This window comes from Rhinolophus hipposideros (assembly GCF_964194185.1).
Source record: "Rhinolophus hipposideros genome assembly, chromosome: 11".
In the NCBI taxonomy this organism is placed as follows: Eukaryota; Metazoa; Chordata; class Mammalia; order Chiroptera; family Rhinolophidae; genus Rhinolophus; species Rhinolophus hipposideros.
The window spans coordinates 83,318,660-83,325,626 of record NC_138057.1 but is presented as its reverse complement, the minus strand read 5'-3'; the positions used below and the strand labels follow the sequence as shown (position 1 = coordinate 83,325,626).

Genomic DNA, 6,967 nt, shown 5'->3' with positions numbered 1-6,967 from the left:
GCCCACACAGCACCCCTTGGGCCCCTTCTCTCCTCCTGCCTGTGCCCAAGCCCACCCCCAGGTCACTGGGCTTCCGTGTTGGCATGGCTGGGGACAGGGCGCTGCTCCTTGAGGATGGAGCCTCCTGTGGGTCCCCGTGGGGGTCCTGCAGCCACAGCCGCACCAGGCACTTGGCTCCTGTTCCGACAGCAGGGTCTGTTCAGTGATGGCAGGCACAGCCGAGTCCTGGGCGCTGCGCCTGCCTCCTCTCTGGGTGGCACCCATTCCTGCGTGTTCGCTGTACCCTGGCAGCGGCTGCGGCCACCACTGGTGACTCTGGAGGACTGACTCCTCAGGAGTCCTGTTGGCCCCGGCCATCACTGGGCTCAGGCAGGCCCCCATCCAACCCCCACAGCAGCCCCCGGGGCTGGCCTCTCCGAACGACACGCCTGATTTTCAGGGTTCAGTGTGGGAGCACAGAGCAGGCCCCCAGGGGCACAGGTCATCAGTCTCTGTGGAGTCATCCGGAGTGAGCCATGCATTCGGGTGCCTGAGGAGTCATTTTGCTTGGCAGGTCCAAGAAGGTAACGGTGAAAATGTGGGGTTGAGCAGCCGGGTCTCCATGTAAGAACTGCGGCTTTGCAGTTGCGGTGTGTTTGCTGAGTCCCCTTTGTATGGACGGCCGGCTCTCCTCTCAGCCCAGAAGATTTTTGGGAGGGCAGGGCAGGGAGAGATGGAGCCCGGAGTCTCGGCTCAGCATCCTGGGGCCCAGCCAGCTCTGGGAGTGACCTGGGTCCATGGGAGGCCGTAGGATGGTGGCCTGCGGTGAGCAGGACTGGCGCCCTGAGGCGTGGCTCTGAGCTGTTGCTGCAGGCAACAATCACGTCTGGGGTCTGGAGGCTCACTCCTGCTCGGCACCCGCACTGCTCACCCAGTCGCCTGTCCCTCAAAGGTGTGCAGTGGGTGTTGCTGGCATTGCCGCCTGTCACGCTCGGCCCGGGCTTTGGCCTACCAGCTGGTGAATGGCACTGAGAAACCAAGGTGGCCCCGCTGGAAACAATGTGGGGTGGGCGTCCTGCACCTGCAGCCCAGGCCCTTCTCGGAGGCTGAGTGGGCAGCTGTGCCTGCGGAGAGCCCAGGGACGCAGAGGGCCGGCCAGCAGGCTGCTGTCACCCCCGGCCTTTCAGTGTCTGGGCCGCCTGAATGGGCCGCCGCCCTGAGGCAGAGATCCCCACACAAAGGGGGCTCTTGTCCCGCACTGGCCTTTTTGCGAAGAAAAGCCATTGTCCCGAGCGGCCGCCCGCAGGCGGGGCATGCTCCAGTGCCCACCGCGCCCGTCGCGGCGGTATCCAGGCCTGTCCACTCGCATCAGCGGGCACTCACCACTCAGTGCTGCCGCATTTCATGTCGAGGCGGCTGGTTCTGGAGGCATGAATACCCACCTTTGTCTGCTGAGCTATTTTATTTACATTTTTTAAACAGCTTATCAAGGTAAAAAGATAGCTTTGCTTTAAAAACGGGGCTGGGAGGGGGGACTTGGCTCCAGGCCCATGCTGAGGGTCCCAGACCCGGGAGAAGGCCCTCTTCCCCCCGGAGCGGACAGCCCTGGGGCTCCATGGAACCTTCTTCCCACAGTTACTGCCCTGACCCCTCTGGGTTTTCTTAGTTATTTTCCCCCAAAGCAGCAGCTCTGGGCCCTGTCTGTCCAGAGGTTCCTGCAGCCCCTCCCTGACCCAGCCACCAGGCACCCAGCGGCTCCCTTCTCAGTGGCCGACTATCTCGTCCGTCCTCCCAGGTGGAGGTCAGGAAGGCCCACGAGGTGCCAGGTGGGCCCAGCCCTGGGCAAGGTCCTTCTGTGGGGTCTGAGCCCCTCCCCACCTTCTGCCCGGGGCCTGGGCTGGCGGGTGACCTTCCCACGCCTGCTGGGCCTCCCGTGTGACCAGGCAGGGGGCAATGGGCAGCCTGGCCTGCAGTGACCTCAACAGAAGCTCAGACCGAGAAACGACTGTACACCAACTCTCAGCCAGGCCCGATGGCAGTGACAGAGCCATATGGACCCCCAAGCCCCAAGATGGGGTCAGGCAGGGGGACTTCCTAGAGGAGGTGGTTCTCCTGCCAGCTGGCTCCCCAGGTCACCACAGCTGCTCCAGATAAAGCCGGGCCCTCTCCCGTGGCTGGGTGAGACCCGGTTCTGTGCCCTCCCCCCAGCCCAACCTCCAGGACACAGAGTCCCTGGGGCTGCACTGAAGAACGAGGGCACCTCCCAAACTGTCCCTGGGGGTGTCATGGCCTTCCAGCCCCGGGCACCCAAGCCAGGCAGGCCGCCTGGCCGAGAGAGGGCGCCCTAGGTGCGTGCAGCGCTCTGGGCCGGCCTGGGCGAAAGCTGGCTGCTCTGGGAAAACTCGGGAGAGCAGGCCACGGAGGATGAGGACCGCCTGGCAGTCACCTCTGGGCCCTCTGACAGCATCCCTGTGCAGCCATGTGGTGTGCACACCCCACGCCACAGGTGAGGCCTAAGTCACACACCTGGGGGGTGGGACCAGGCTCTGAGCACAGCCTGCCCCCCACCAGCCCCCACCCTCTGCACAGCCGTGGACACAGTGCCCACTCCTGGAGGGCCCTGACTGCAGGGCAGCGGGTGAGCAGGTTGGGGTGGGCACCGCAGGCCCCTGGATGCCCCTGGCTCCTTGGGGGAAAGGAGTCCCGGCGGGCAGAGGGAGGAGAGCCTGGGGGTTAGTGAGCGGGCCCAGGCCCCCTCCACAGAGAAGCTGCAGCAGCTGCCGTGAGGGCCAGTGCCCGGCCTGCCCACAGGCTCAGGCCGCCGTACCAGCCTACCCCTCCAAGCCTGAGGCCTCGCTCCAGGGTTCAGAGGGGTTCTTGGGTGGGTTGGGGGCCCATAGAGGGCTGGGGCCTGAAGGAGCGTGAAGTCTTATTCTCCACGGAGCTGTACCAGCCTGAAGGTGAAGGCTGCATGGGGGGGAGGGGATCACCTTGGGGCCCCGCCCCACCTCCCCTCTCACGTCTGGGGAGTCACTGGCCCAGACCCTGCTCTGGAGAGTGGGAGGGTCTTGAAGCCGGAGGCACCCCTCCCACAACCCCTTCTCTCCAAACTCTGGTCCCATGCCCCCTCCCCTGCCCTGCGCCCCCTCCCCCAGCACTGAACCCTGTCTCCTGTCCTTATGTCCCCTCCCCTGGCCCTGGGCCCCTGGGGCCTGGCAGAGGCCGAACTCCTGGAACCTGGCCAGACTGTAGAGGCGCCGGTCGGTGCACGCTGAGCAGGGAAAGGCCCCCCAGCCCTTGGCCCCACCCTCGGGGAGATGTGGGCTGGAGGCTGGACCGGCCTTTCCCAGGCCTCTATTTTGGTCCTTTCTGTGAGCTGTGCAGGAGGGGCGGCTGCTCTGCGGGTTATTTTTGCTCATAATGGGAGCGGGATGTATGGAAATTATTAATAGCACGGCCTGCCCTACGTGCCTGCGCTCAGGGCCTCGCGTTTGCGCTGCTGCCCCGGAGTAGGAAGAGGTCCCCGGGCCTGGCCAGGCAGCCTAGTGTCAGGGTCCAGTTCTCGGCCACGCCCACTCCCCCATCCGAGGATCAGCTGCCCCCGAAAGTGATGGGGTGCAGAGCTTCTTGCTCTATGGGTCCTGGGGCAGATTTGTGTGTGCCCCCCCACACATAGACCATACTTCCCTGCCTCCATGGGACAGACAGCCATTCAGTTAGTGGTTTGGGGGGTACACAGAGGCAGGGGGTGCCTGCCCTCTGGTCCAGCATCCACAGCCAGGCCACACCCCAGCCTGGGAGGGCTGGTGGTCATTCCTTCCTGTGCCCCCCCACCCCCCCAATGTGGGGCCTGGCTCAATACAGGGGCTTGTCAGCCAGGAGGCTTCTGGATTCCAGGCCCCTGGGCCTGGGGCCACATGGCTGGACTTGCACAGGAGTCGTGGCTGAGCCAGTAACGGGAGGTGACCAGGCGTCTGTGCAGCAGCGTGGGAGCCCCCCCCCAGTGCTGCCTGTCCCCCAGGCCCAATGTAACCCGCTCCCTTTGTGTTTGCCAGGCTATCGTGCTGGGCACAGCTGAGGCTGCAACCAGAACTCAATACTGAAAAGGTGAGTGTCTTTCTCATGTAAATGTTAGGTTCAGCTTGGACAAGGCCCAGGTCTCCAGGGCAGGCGTCTCCCCCTGAGCCCTGGGCTCCCTCCCCCAGGGTGGGGCCCGGGTACTGGAGGTCCGGGTCACCTGTGACCTGAGAGGAGGGGCACGGAGGGGCCAGTGAGGGCTCTGAGAGGTCAGCGGGCTGTGGATCATTCGCCACGGGTCTGCCAAGCCAGTCTTCCTCTGCCATGCGGTGGCCAGAGGGGGATGGGAGCTCCCGGGAGAATCGCATGCAGGGGCCCTATGGTTCTGCCCTGGTGGAGGTGCTCCTGACCAATCTGGCTTCCAGACAGCCTGACCTATGTGGGGGAGGGGAAGGGAAGTGACGAGGGGTCTTCTGCGGGGACCACTGGGAGGGGGCTTTGTCAACACCAGGCTCTTGCAGGGAGAATGGCTGGTGTGTCCCAAAGCCTCCCTCAGGGCCTCCTGGACTGTCTGGGCAGCTTGAGGGTCTTGTGTGTGTGTGCCAGGCCCAGGCCATTTTGCCCACAACAAAGCATTTCTGGGCCACAGTACCACTCTGGTGTTTGCTCTCCATCTCCTGAGCTGCCCCAGGACACACACTCACACACACACACACACACACACACACACACACACACACCGTCTCCTGGGGCATCTAGTCCTTTGTCATGGAGAGATGGGAGTGACCACAGAGTTCCAGAGATGGGACCCAGACAGCAGTGGGGCCTGTGTATGTGTGTGCGTGCATGTATGACACTGTGTGTGCTATGTGTACACTGTGTGTGCACATGTGTGAGTGTGTGGTATGTGTGTGTCCACTGTGTGTGTGTATTCATGTGCATGTGTGCACATGTGTGTGCAGGGGCTCAGGCACTGGATGCAGCCTGGGGCCAGTGTGTGGGGGTTTCCCAGTGGGGCCCAGGCACACGGGGCCCCCTGCTCCCTTGGGAGGGGCAGGTCACGTGCTCCAGCCTCCGGGCACTCTGGGTTCTGATGCTCTGGCCGGAGGTGAGTGTGGGGCCTTGGCTGTGGGCTGTGTCCTAAGGGTGTGTGTCCCTGCAGGTAAAGGCCCACTGCTCCATGACAGGATGAACCTCGCAGAGCCCACGTGGACGTGGTGGCTTCCCCAGCCTCCAAAGGCGGCTGCTGGCCCACGGACTCCTGGTGCCAGCCCAGCATGGACATCAGAGTCTGCTCCCGGTGAGCCCCACGGGGGCCCAGGGTGGGGCAGGGTGACAGGCCTGTGGGATGAGACAATAGGAAGTACGTAAGCGTCTCAATATATAGGAAGAGAGTGTAAAACTCAAAACTTATTCATGATAAACACTCTTAGCAAACTACAAATAAAACTTCCTTAATCTGATAAAGTGTATTACAGAGGGGGAAAAACTACAGCAAGCATCTGTTTTAAAAATGTTTGATTGAATGTGGTTACTTTAAGAACAAAACTGCGTGTTTGCAGCGTGTGATTTTGTACTTTTTGACGTGCGTTTGTGTCCATGAAACCACAACCAATACGGAGCCCACGGCTCTGCCAGTCCCTACCACCCTCACCGTCCCGGGACCCCATCCTGCTTCATGTTACCAGAGATTCCTGTCCATCTCCAGAACATCACGTCCACGACTCACACAGCAAGGCCCGTTGCTCTGCACACAGCCGCCTTGAGGTTCATCCATGTCACGTTTCTGTCTGTGGTTCACGCCTGTGCTGCTGAGCTGAGCCCCAGGGGATGGTGTGAGCCAGCCACTCGCCTGTGGGCATTCAGGTGCTTTTAGCTCCTGCCTGTTACAGGTACAGCTGCTCGCACATCTGTGTGCGCTTCCGCTCTCACTCGCTCAGGTAACTGCCTGGGAGAGCGGTGGCTGCGTAGACCCTGGTGAGAAACTGTCAGGCGGTTCCTTCTCCAGTGGCTGCACCACCCCTCCCTCCCGCCGTGTGAGAGCTGCAGCCACTCCCTCTGCAACTCTTGCAGTGGTCGGTCCTTAGAGTTCAGCTGTGCCACCAGGTGTGTGGTGGCACCTCGTCTGGTTCTGATTGGCGACCTGCTGTTGTGAGCTGGTTGCTCCTGTTTATCTTCCCGGGTGAAGCAGCTGCTCCATCTCCTGCACGTTTTAAAGTTAAGTTTATTGTTTTCAGGATACTGACTTTTGAGATGTTTCAAAATATAATGCAGATGAAAGTCTGTTATCCGATACGTTGTTTGCAGACATTTGCTTCACCCTGTGCCTGGCTTTTTTATTATTTTCAGCATGTCTTTCAAAGGATGAAAGTCCCTGGTTTTTCGAAGTCTCAGTTAGCAGTTAAACACAAGTGTGTGGACCCGCCTTTTGGTGTTGTTAGCTAAATCTTTGCCTAACTCTAGGGCATGGACGTTTTCTGCTGCTTACTTCTTGAAGTTCCGTAATTTTAGGTTTTACGTTTAGATCCACGATCTGCTTTTAGGTCATTTTTCTATGGTGCCAGGTATGCAATGCAGTTCTTATTTTGTAACATATGGATGTCTACCTGTTCCAGCAGCATTTGCTGTAAAAGATTATCCTTTCCCATTGAATCTGCCTGTGCCTTTGTCAGCTGTCCGTGTGCTGAGTGCCCACTGCCGTCATCCACCTGGATGGCAGCTCCTCACTGTTCTCACTGCAGTGGCACCATGGCGAGTCGGGAAGTGCCAGCTCGCCAATGTTGTTCTCCTGTTTCAAAGTTGTTTTCATTGTTCTAGACCCATTGCATTGTTCTATATGAATGTTAGAATCAGTTTCTACCCCAAAAAAGCATCCTGGGCAGGAGAACACAGCAGGGCACTGAGACCTCGGGCCTCACCAGCTGACGAGCCGTACAGACAGACACAAGAGCTGGTACTGAGGTCCTTAGAG

At 60.5% G+C, this 6,967-nt stretch overlaps 1 long non-coding RNA gene across 1 annotated transcript; it reads left to right on the top strand.

The window, feature by feature from the left end:
- Nucleotides 1-2,382: 2,382 nt before the first annotated feature.
- On the top strand, nt 2,383-5,366 carry LOC308504684. Its single transcript, XR_013994412.1, has 3 exons — nt 2,383-2,485; nt 4,035-4,086; nt 5,159-5,366. It is a non-coding gene; the product is annotated as an uncharacterized lncRNA (long non-coding RNA).
- Nucleotides 5,367-6,967: the final 1,601 nt, after the last annotated feature.